This window comes from Lolium rigidum, chromosome 5, assembly GCF_022539505.1.
Source record: "Lolium rigidum isolate FL_2022 chromosome 5, APGP_CSIRO_Lrig_0.1, whole genome shotgun sequence".
NCBI lineage: Eukaryota > Viridiplantae > Streptophyta > Magnoliopsida > Poales > Poaceae > Lolium > Lolium rigidum.
This window is the reverse complement of record NC_061512.1, coordinates 15,796,770-15,809,374: the sequence shown is the minus strand read 5'-3', so window position 1 is coordinate 15,809,374 and position 12,605 is coordinate 15,796,770. Positions and strand designations below refer to the sequence as shown.

General features: G+C 43.1%; 1 long non-coding RNA gene across 1 annotated transcript; it reads left to right on the top strand.

Moving 5' to 3' along the window:
- The first annotated feature begins 6,382 nt into the window (after positions 1–6,382).
- On the top strand, positions 6,383–6,789 carry LOC124654032. The gene is made up of 3 exons (XR_006988152.1): positions 6,383–6,429; positions 6,521–6,601; positions 6,685–6,789. It is a non-coding gene; the product is annotated as an uncharacterized LOC124654032 (long non-coding RNA).
- The last annotated feature ends 5,816 nt before the right edge of the window (positions 6,790–12,605 follow it).

Below are 12,605 nucleotides of genomic sequence, written 5' to 3'. Positions count from 1 at the left end.
GTTTAATACAGGGCTCAAAGTAGGTACCCTGATATAATTGTCACAAATGACCATTATCATATGTGGCTTGGTTTTGATTTTTCTTTTGATTTTTTTGCATTTCTTTGATTCAAATGTTATTAATTTGAGTTGATTAATGTTTTCAAACCTTCCAAACAAAGTAATCATGGCCTAGGTGAAGATTTGCAAATATGGCTATATGCCCATATGTGCTTCTCTTTTTATTTTATTTTATTTTCTTGGTTTCTCTTTGATTGTGAAAAGGGGTAGGGACGTAGGGTTTAGGGTTTATAAATATGTTCAACACTTCAAACAAACAATCATGGCAAAAATCCAATCATACATGCTTGAACACTATGCACATAAGGTAAGGCAATTCAAATTTTTGTTGGCTCCCAATTTTGGAAAAGTGAAATTTATTTTCTTCTTTGCTTTGAAAATTTTGGGATGTTACAGAGAGGGCGCCCTCGTTCTGGTTCATGTTGATGGTGGCATAGTCACCATAGTTCTTCTTCTCGTTGAAGCAATCGAGGATGCGCTTGTAGTACTTGCCTTCGGTTTGGTTGGCGCCTGTGATGGGGCAAAATCTCACTTGCTTCCACGGCTCGATGAGACATTCATCCTCCAAAGAACTCCACCTCGGACCACGAGTGCTGCCGGAACGCCTGCGCGTCGTCGTCCTCGTCGTGGTCACGCCAGTGTCGGCGTCGATCAACTCCTCCTGGACCTCCTCCTCACCTTCGTCCTTCTCAGCCTCTTCTTCATACTCATCGACGGGGGGTTCGTAGGCATGGCCACGTATGAAGCCGTTGAGGATCTCCTCCCCGGCGGCAATCTACGCAACAAGTTACCTACTTTCAGTCGCCGCCGGTGTCTACGATGCACATAACACATAAAAAGTAAGGAAACGCACCTCGTCCTCGCCCATGGACACACCGGACGCTCTGCCGAACACCTGGTGGGTGCTCCTGCCCTTGTCGGAGAAGAGGTGGCGGGGAAGGCCGGTGCCGTCTATCACGTGGCCCTTGGTGCGGCGCAGATCAGGCGACGAGTTCAGCTCGGGGAAGCGAAAGGCGCCGTTGCCCCTCGCCGCTGAATCTGGCAGAACGGCGCGTTGTGGTTGACGGTCATGTCGATGTCCCCGTACTCGGGGGAGTAGCGGGCACGGCCGTCCATCTGCGACAGCCGCATCTGCGAAATCGACGGCTCGTCCGCGTTGTACCCCGCGTAGTAACCCGGCGACGACGGTGAGCTCGAGATGTTGTTGAGGCCGCCGCCCAAGCTGAGGCACGCTTCCCCAGTGGACGCCGCTTTCGCTGTGTTGATAGCAGCGATGCAGCGCCTTTTGCGGTGGGACGTTATGAAGGAGCAGCATTCCATCTCCTTGTCCCACTCCTCATGCGACATGTTCGCCGGCTTCTCCTTCGGCGCGACGGTGCGCAACTTCGGTGGCGCCTTCGTCGGTGGCTTCGCTGCCTTCGCCGGAGCCTTTCTTTTCGGTGACATGGCGGCGGCGAGGGTTTTCGGGTTGGAGGCTGGATGGGAGATGGAGCGGCGGGCGGGAGAAATGAGCGGCGGAGGGAACGGGGTTTTGGTGGAGAAGATGTATAATTTGGGGATGTGTGGCTGACAGGCGGCTCCCACGCCCAAATTTTTCAGCCTCGGGAAGCGCCGGCGCGCTAGATTCGCGCCATTGGCCAAGGAGCCGGCACGGGGTTGCCCGCGCTTTTATTGGGTTCGGAAAACTGCCGGCGCTATTTAGGGCGCGTCGGTGTGAGCCTATTTTTGCTCCTGACCCTCAAATCGCTATCGGGAGGGCTTATATGGGGAGCGCCGCCCTTCCAGTCAAGCATCTGCATGTACCCTCACAAGGCTGCGTGTTGAAGAGCAGAGCCGAGTGTGGAACTCCAATTATATGCTGTACAGTTGACTGTTGACGTGCTGCCTTGAATTGGCAAAATGTAAATGCTAGCAACAGTGCTTTGCACAAAGTTGCAGCACCACCCTGCTTCCAAGTTCATAACTGTTGTAGGATCTTTGGACAAAATTTATTTGCAACCTAAACTTTTATTTTCATAGATTAAATATTTAGGAAAATGGTCACACCAGGACACCACATCCTCCTGCGTCAAATGAAAACGTTCGATTGACTAGGTAAACGAGGACCCCTTTTTTGGACCAGCATTAAGCAAATTACCATCTGGATAGTATTTAGCATGCCGAAATTTAGCACAAAGAGAATTTGGGCTATTCTATACTCTCTAGGTGTTTTGCAAGCATTGCAATATTGAAAGCGTGAAGACATCGTCCTGGGAAGCAGCCAACACTGGCATCGCACGCCCCCAAATCATCCATCATCACATCGTCCTCTCCCAATAGCCAAAACGACATTGTCAAGAAGAGAACTACGCCATGGCGCCACTACCGCCTACTCCGGCAAACCTGGCCTAGGGTTTCCCTGGCACCGGAGGAGAGGAAAGCAATGGGTGGGACCAAGACCATGCCTCTAGGAAGGAAGCGCCCCGCGTGCATCGTCGTCATCCGCATCGAATGACACCGAGCAGGGCTTTCACGCCTTGGTCCTTACCCCATGACCCCGATGTTGCCGGAGCCGACTGACTTGGTGATGAGGGAAATTGATGCAGTCACAGGCACCACCAGGGAGGCATGAAGCAGTGCTAGCCTCACCATCAAAAAAGAGGGGGTGAAGTTTACAACTGGCACCACCGACAACCAACATGGGCTAGGGGTAGGAAGCCACCCATGTCGATGGACCACCACGATTGTTGCGCCCATGAAACATGCCGGAGACAGAGCTCCTCGCACCGCCACTGTGCCCGGAAGCCGTGACCTGCATAGACCGGTGCATGCCTAGATCGGGCGCGGCCAGCTGCCATGCGCGACCACGAGCATTAAGGCTTCCCCACCCGCATCTGCCTCGTCTACGTGCCCCACCGCACATCCACCACACTCCCTCCCCACGCCGCCACCACGTGCCATTGCACCGTCGAGAACCGACGCCACCGCCCAGGCCAACGACCCTTGCGGCTAGGGGAAGCGTTACACAAGAGACCCCGCCTCCTTCGTCAGCGGAGCGGGCCTTGCCCGGCCAAGTCCATCAATGGAGGCAGGGAAAAGAGACGTGGAGGAAGCTGACCGGCGGCAACTAGGGCTTCTGTTGCTAGAGCGGGGGCGACACGGGAGGAGAGCGAGATGTGTTTTTAATACATTGTCCCCCGAGTATATTGCCTTTGCTTGTGGTGCAACAAGTTATTTAAAGTAATGAAGATGTCCATTCAAAATGGGTACTGACCAAAGTGTTCATGTATAAATATATCCAATCAAGTTGAGAGACCCAAAAAAGAAACTCTCCATCCATGTAAACTCTAAAACCAATATTGCAAGATATGCGTGACATCAAATTCTAGAAAATCGAATAGTGAATTACAGAATAAGCAACACTTCTGGAATAAAAGATAATGAAGATCTTTCAGAGAAGAAGGAATATCTTGAAGGCCGGATTGGTGGACTGGCTAAAGGAGGTTCGAGTCTCCGTGATGCTAGGGGTCTGCTTGGCGTTCCGGGCTCCGCAGCAGTGGTATGCATGTGGGGACGGCGGCACCGAGGAAGTTCAGAGTCTTACCTCTCAGGGTGAAAACTCAATGTCTGGCATTAACTGGTTGTGCCTGGCAATGATCTCGTTGGAGGCATTGTTTTGAGAGTGGGGACTATCTTCAGGGTGAAAACCTAAAACCTTTGGTCGGGCGACGACGATGCTGGTGTACTGTTCTCTTTTTGGAGGCGTCGCTTTTGGAGAGTATGTACTTCAGGTGTTATCACGGTGGTGGTTGTATTGCTATTGCTAGATCTAGAAGGCTACATCGGACTTTTATTTCTTAGTTTTTTCTTTACTCTTTTTTGGCTGTGTGCATCCGTACTGCTACTAGGATGGAACGTTGTTGCAGAGACTGGGTATAATTGGTATCTTTTAATATTAATATAGATTAGGGTTCGTTTCATCATCCAGAACGCTTAAATTATATTCGCGGAAGGACGTGCTATAGGCCCGTATCAAAATCGATATATACCGGCAGCGCCTTAGCAATTCTATCTTGGCCATTATTTTTGATTTGCTTATTCTCAGCTAATCTGGATCGTTGGTTGCTTGTCGTTTTAATAATATAATTGATATATTCTCTTTATCTAAAAAGGCCACTAGGCACAAATAAAAGAGAATAAACGATGAATGCAAATTCCGTCGCCTACGGCGCCACCACAATGTCTAACTCAGTGTTCGCCGGACGTGGAAGAAACTAACGAGTTCATTCGGTTGGTCTCACACACTCATAATAGGGCCGAAGAAAGGTCTTGGCCACGTGGACAGTGTCTCGGTCCAGTTCACCACACCAGGAGCGTGATCCCTATTCTCCGCTCAATGCGGGAGCGATCCGGCGCTCCACACACCCCCTGCCCCTCTCCGCCTGTTATGGCCTGGCCGTTAACTTCTTCAGCTAGTTTCCGCTGACTGTTTCATCTTTTAGTATGTCGTTCTCGCCTCGCTTCTGTTTCTCGCTGGTTCCCCCACCTCGCCTCGTTCTCTTCCAGCGGCGGGCGCTGGGTTTCTTCACCTGGTTCTCCGGGAGCGCCTCCCCTTCCGATGGCGGGTAATTCGATTCGTCGTCCCGTCGGCGATGGCGGCCGAAGGTTCGTGTACTCTTTCCCGCACCCCTTCTTTGTCACTTTTTTTTTGGCCGTCTAGGGTTTCCCGTATGCGCTGGTGTAATTGTGGATCATTTTCGGCTCTTTGGATGACCAGATTCGAATGATGATAGCTTCTCTACGTGTTATTTTCTACACAACAGTTTGGCCGTCTAGGGTTTCCCGTATGCGCTGGGGCGGTGGGAGATTTTCCATCTGTTTTTTGAAATTATTGGTGGTGCTTCAGGTGGGTGTTTGGTGTAATATAATCAGATGGATGACTGATTCAGGTGGATGGTTGGGTGGGGGGGGGGGGGGGGATTTCATATGTTTTTAAAATTATTGGTGGTGCTTCAGGTGGTTTTTAAGAGTGGTTGGTGCTCATGCTCATAGTGAAACTACCTACTAGAACCAGTGACATGCAGTGGTTCATGGTCATAGCAATTTTTTTGTATTAATAGTTGACATACAGTGGTTTTAAGAGTGGGAATTTTCATATGTTTTTGATCTTGAAGACGACAGGTACAAGTCCTTTATCTCTTCCCTCCCTCAAATAGATCTTGGAAATTAAGTGTCGATAGGGAACCAGAATTCCAGAAATTTGGAGATCTTCGGGTAGCTTTAGTGTTCAAATTTCAACCATAAAAAACAGCAAAACGAACCACTGTTTTTATATGTACCTTGGTAGTGCCTTCATCCTGCCTGGAGGCCAGTCTGCATTTTTGGATAATATGCGCAAGGGCTGCTTTTTCTCTGAACCTTGCTAGTGTCTGTATTTGAGCATACAGTCTGTCATAATGTTAGACACTGGTAGCAGCAGTTCAATGGAAATTAGTGTTTTAGTTGTCAAAAATGGTCACAACGGTTTCGATCATGAAAACAATTGAATCCCCCACTATAACTAGTTAGAGAAAGGATTCTTCAGACAATTTGATCTTCAGACAATGTATTTGAGAAAGGAAGCACTAGCTCCTCCTACAGTTTGGGGGCCCCCAAAAAGAAAAGGTTGAGAATCCAGAACAATCTTACGCTTCTTTAGAAGCTACATAGAAACTAGTGGAGCTGAAGAATCCATGCTAGTAGAATTATATATTATTATTCTATATTTGTTGTTTCCTAGGAAATATTATTATTCAGGCGACTGTGATGATAAAAATAAAACAGGTGCTACTCTTAGTTTCTTCTACTTGTATAATTCTTGTGTTGGATTGACTGCTGGTTCCTCCGCTGGTCAACTTGGATAGGATTACTGCTTTTTCACATCTAGCATGTTTGGGTTGAACTTGAGGTTTTGCATCCACCTGCACACAAAAAAGCCCCCCGCCCAACACGCCCGTTGTCGGAGCGCGACCCTGACTGCCCTCTAGCCTCACTGCACTCAGAGCCAGCCTCCGTTGCGGGTGAAGCTGGCACTTCTCCCTGCATCACTGTCATTCACTTGGTTCTTTTACTTCTTCATTTTGAACTATGCACATAGAGAAAGTAGATTCCTGTGTCTGATGCTAGTTGTATCCTAAATTCTATTTCATACAGTATGTCTGCAGTTTAACTTGTATGGGTAAAACATAAATCATATTTTCCAATGGATTCTGTTTTTGTAACAAATACAGACAACAGCGAAGATAGATGGACTCTTCTGCAGTAATACAAATACAATCGACAATAGATAAAATTAAGGAGAGGAAGAAAAATAATGAAGGAAGAAGAAATCAGCCTAAAGTACCTACGAAGGTGAGTTAGAAAATTTTAAGGTAGCCATGAACACGTAGTTTTTTCCCTCTAGTACTGGAATAATTGGTTGAATTTGTATGTTCGAAAACAGGTGGCATGTCGTGCGAAACAAAATTCCTTGGAGCGAAGTAATGAAATTTGTCCAGCACGCAATCTGAATTTACCTGTGATGGTAAGTTTTAATTGTTTAATGTTTTTGCTTGTATTAGTATTTTAGAAAAATGAGAGAAAAATAATAGGAAGGAGGAATTTTAGGTTGGGAAAGAGGCAGCATGTACTGAAGGAAGCATGCAGGGATCAACCATGGAAGAGTTTGACCAATATGTGTTGTATCAAGAAATGAAGAAAGTAACTTAGCTTTGACTTAACATGTTTTTCTAAAATACAAAAAGTTGTTAATTAAAACCTTATGTATTTTTTAAAACCTTTTTTCATGCAATAATAGTAATTTATTCATTACAGGATGTAATTATTGGGCCAAGTAATCCTACTATTGAGAAATATATGAATGGGAATACTGCAAACAAGGTAGATCATATTCTTTGTCTACTACAGTGCTTTATTTTAATACAGTGAACCAAAAATTTCTGTGAAATGTACTGATCCATATTGGTTTAAACATTCTTACTGACCTCTTACTGATCATTTGAAGCATATGGTTTATAAAAATGATGCAATATGTTTATAGGTACAAGTGCATTCAGGTGGGTATACTGACCTCTTACGCAATTTGTAAATCAAGCAGTATGTATTTAAAACATGCTTCCAAAAAAAAGTAGCATGCATTTAACATTAGAAAATCCTTTTAATGCCTTGGCGTTACCAAAATAAGACAGTGGACCTAGGAAAACCAAGTTTGTGTTTACTTGTTCTGGAATCCTTTATCTTTGATTTGTGAAATCCTTGGGTTTAGACATTACTTCGGGAATTTCTATTCTTTTTTCTTTCAAAAGAGTAGCAACATACCCTCTTTTTCTTATTTCCATGCCTCTGAAATCGAAAACAGTAGTACCTTTAAAATAAGTTATATTACTTTTACTTGAGTATTACTTTACTAGTAAAATCATATAAACTATATTTCTTTCACAGGCATCTATGCAGCAAGAATGTGACGATAACACAATTCATGTGAACATTGAAGATGGAGCAGGAGTTGAAAATATTTCCGAAAATGTAAGTAGTATTCTTTACAATTGTTTACCTTGTTTAATAATTGCACTTTGATGTTCTGAGAAATGTATAAACCATATAGATACTAATAACTTGTTCTTGCAGTCACTTTCAGCGGCTGTAGCAGAGACAAACATTGAAACCGAAGCTGATTTGGAAGCAGCAATTATGGAGAGTGTAGATACAGATGAGATGATTCAGATGACAGTGATGTTGAGTACTTATTTCCAACTCCTGATGAAATTAGAGCAGCCAAAAATCCAGAAGTTGGTATGAATTTCTCTACACTGGAGGAGGCTGTCCGTTTTGTCAATGTGTATGGTCAGTTATGTGGTTTTGCTGTGATAAAAGGGAGGAACTACAAAAATAGGAAGATTGCATTGCAGTGTAACAAGAGAAGCAGGAATTTTTGGTTCATTGTATTAAAATAAAGCACTCTAAAAAATGAACAGTTTTTCCCAAGTTAGTTACATGAACGGATTTCCATGATGAACAAATTGAAAATATAATGAACATGTTTCCTTAAAAAAAACATTTATAAAGAACAAAATTTCAGCTATGAACGGATTTCATCCTTGAACATATTTATTACATGAACGAATTTCAACTATGAAAAGGTTTCTACCTCGAACGGTTTCCGTCTACAAACAAATTTGAAAATGAACGCATTCTCACCTTGAACTTTTTTTAAAGCATGACCGGATTTCCACCTCTAAAGGTTTCCAACTTAAACAATTTTCAAATAATGAACGGATTATCCCAGGTTGGTTACATGGACGGATTTCCATGATGAACGGACGGTTTCCTTCTTTAAAACATTTTTGAAAAAATAACATAACGAATTTCCACCTTGAACATTCCTATTACATGAACAAATTTCCGTCTTCCAACATATTTGAAAATGAAATTCCCACCTTGAACATTTTTTTTTAAAAATGAACGGATTTCCACCTTGAACGGTTTTTAACTTAAACAATTTTAAAAAAGGAACAGTTTTCCCAGGTTAGTTACATGAACGGATTACCATGATGAACAAAATTGCAAAATATGAACGGTTTTCTTCATTAAAACATTTTTTAAAGAACAAAATTTCAACTATGAACGGATTTCCACCTTTAACATATTTATTACATGAACGAATTTTAACTATGAACGGTTTCCGCCTTGAACGGTTTCCGTGTACGAACAAATTTGAAAATGAACGCATTGCCACCTTGAATTGTTTTGAAGAATGAACGGATTTCCTCCTCGAACGGTTTCCGTCTACAAACAAATTTGGAAATGAACGCATTCGCACGTTGTACACTTTTATAAAAATAAACAGATTTCCATGATGAACAGTTTTTCCCAGGTTATATGAACGAATTTCCATGATGAACAAATTGCAAACATAATGAACATGTTTCCTTAAAAAAAACATTTATAAAAGAACATAATTTCAGCTATGAACGGATTTCCTCCTTGAACATATTTATTACATGAAAGAATTTCAGCTATGAAAAGGTTTCTGCCTCGAAGGGTTTCCGTCTACAAACAAATTTGTAAATGAAGGCATTCTCACCTTGACCATTTTTGAAAGAATGACCGGATTTCCACCTCTAAAGGTTTCCAACTTAAACAATTTTCAAAAAATGAACGTATTTTCCCAGGTTGGTTACATGGACGGATTTCCATGATGAACGGACGGTTTCCTTCTTTAAAACATTTTTGAAAAAATAACTTAACGAATTCCACCTTGAACATTCCTATTACATGAACAAATTTCCATCTTCCAACATATTTGAAAATGAACGTATTCCCACCTTGAACATTTTTTTTAAAAAATGAACGGATTTCCACCTTGAACGGTTTTCAACTTAAACAATTTTAAGAAAGGAACAGTGTTTTCCAGGTTGGTTACATGAACGGATTTCCATGATGAACAAAATTGCAAAACATAAATGGTTTCCTTGATTGAAACATCTTTTAAAGAACATAATTTCAACTATGAACGGATTTCCACCTTTAACATATTTATTACATGAACGAATTTCAACTATGAACGGTTTCCTCCTTGAACGGTTTTGGTGTACGAACAAATTTGAAAATGAACGCATTCCCACTTTGATATTTTTTAAAAAATGAAAGGAGTTCCACCTTGAATGGTTTGTAATTTAAACAATTTAAAAAATGAACAGTTTTTCCAGGTTGGTTAAATGAACGGATTTCCATGATGAACAAATTGCAAAACATGAACGGTTTTCTTCATTAAAATATTTTTTGAAGAACAGAATTTCAACTATGAACGGATTTGCAACTTGAACATATTTATTACATGTACGAATTTCAACTATGAACAGTTTCCCCCTTGAACGGTTTTCGTCTTTGAACAAATTTGAACATGAACACATTCCCACCTTGAACATTTTTGAAGAATAAACCGATTTCCACCTTGAACGGTTTCCTTCTACAAACAAATTTGAAAATGAACGCATTCCCACACTAGTAGAAACAAGGGCTTTGGTTTTTTGCCCCAAATGGCTTTTGCACCGGATTTGGCACGAACCGGTGCTAAAAGGAGTCATTAGCACCGGTTCGTGGTGAGCAGCCAGCCGAGGGACCTTTTGCACCGGTTTGTGTTACGAACCGGTGCAAATGAGGTATCTTTTGCACCGGTTCGTAACACAAACCGGTGCAAAAGGTTCGTCGCCAGACACGTGTCAGCCGAGGAACCTTTTGCACCGGTTTGTGTTACGAACCGGTGCAAAGATACCTCATTTGCACCGGTTCGTAACACAAACCGGTGCAAAGGTCCCCAGCCCTATTTCAGCTGAGCTACCCGGCCAAACAGCCCACTCACTTCATTTTTGCTAGGAGAAGGTGTGTGTGTTGAGTGCTACCTTGCATTTCTTTGGCATGCACACAAGGTGCTCGATGAAATGTCCGAGAGAATGATTTCGCTTGATTTTACACAAAATAAAAATGAGATGAGGTGCCGGAGCGACACTTAAGCTTTCTCCTCTTTCTTTCCCTCCTCGATCAAGGTTAAACAACTTTACCCTTTCATTTGTACGGTGCTAATATCCACTATATATATTATGATGTTTTGTAATGGTTTTTTGATAAACTTAATATTTGATGCGGATGAACCGGCGACAATGGATGTACGTTGACCGACGTCTGCCCGAGTTCACTTCGGGCCTGAAAGAATTTTTCCGTGTGGCTGAGGAAAACCCACAGGCGGATGGTTATATGTGTTGTCCATGTGTTGATTGCCGGAACTTAAAGCAATACCCTGAATGGCAAGTCATTCACTCCCACCTGCTTTGGAAAGGTTTCATGCCCAGCTATAATTGTTGGACCAAGCATGGAGAAAGAGGGGTTATGATGGAAGACGACGACGAAGAAGAAGAGGATGATGATATGTACCCTAACTACGGTGATACCGCAACAGGGCATGATGAAGATGAGGAGGCAGGTGGAGGTGATCAAGATGAAGAGGCATCGGATGAGCCCGTTGATGATGATCTTCGTCGAGCCATCGCTGATGCACACAGAGATGCGAAACTGAAAACGAGAAGCGAAAGTTAAAGGGCATGTTAGATGATCACAAAAAGAAGTTATACCCAAATTGCGAAGATGGCAACACAAAGCTCGGTGCCACATCGGAGTTGCTGCAATGGAAGGCAGAGGCTGGTATATGTGACAAGCCATTTGAGAAGTTACTGAAAATAATGAAGAGGAGGTTTCCAAAGGATAACGAATTGCCTGACAGTACGTACGAAGCAAAGAAGGTTCTCTGCCCTCTAGGATTAGCATACCAGTACAAGTACGGGCAACCTCTTGTCAGAGCTGAGGAGTTGCCTAATCTATCAACACAACTGCGAAGACTGCATAATTGGTACATGGATGCATGTAAGGATGGTAAGAACTGGATCATGGTGGCAATCACAGATGATCACTACGGGCGAAATGACGTGATGAACATCGAATTTTGTGAATTATTTCAGTTATTCAACCAAGACGCCCTCGACAAATCTCTGCTGAGTGCCTACTGTCTGTAAGTATTATTTATGTAATTAAGTCTCTACCGCGGCTCGTCCATTGCATGCATATAACCATACTCTCACTGTACTATGCGGAATGAAGATCCGCGAATGCCGCAAGGGGCAAATCTATGATCTTGGGTTCGTTGACCCATATACCGTGAATGGGTATACTGTCGACCACTCTCCCAAGGACACGGAGAATAACTTGGTATATGTCTTAAGGAAAAACTCATACAAAAGGGCAATACTATTTCCTTACAACTTCGCGTGAGTGTTACTCGTCTTCACACATTAAATCTTTTTCGCTTACTCCATGTGTTAAGTGTAATTGATGAGTTATGCATATATATGTGTGTCCGCAGGTTTCACTATATCCTGCTAATCATTGAACCCGACACCGGGATAGTAGAAGTCATGGACTCGAAGAGTAAACCCCTTGAGGCGTGGGGGGACATGGCTGATATCCTCCTCAAGGCTTGGAAACGGTTCACCAACAAGTCTCCGGGTTTAAAGAATAAAGAACTTCGAATAAAACATGTACCGGTAAGTACTACCGGCTAGGCCGCGCATCTCTTTGATTCTAGTTTCAATATACCATTATTATCATCCTTGATTATATATATATTATTTTGATTGAACTTTGTTCTCGTAAAGTGCTTGAGGCAGGAGGACGGGAATAATTTATGCGGGTTCTACGTTTGCGAGTTCATCCGCCGAATACCCACCATAAGAGGGACATTTTGGAACAACTTGATGTAAGTAAACAACATTCATGGCTTTATATTATCACCTTCTGTTTCATTCACATACACACACATATATATATTGACCACCGTACCTTCTTTAAATTATTAGATCCAACGGTTGCGGAACGGTCTTCTAGCAACCGAGCGTGTACGAGCAATTCAAGAAGAGCTGGCGGGATTCTTACTTGAGCAAGTCATAGCTCCGGACGGAGAACACTATGTGGCCGACATG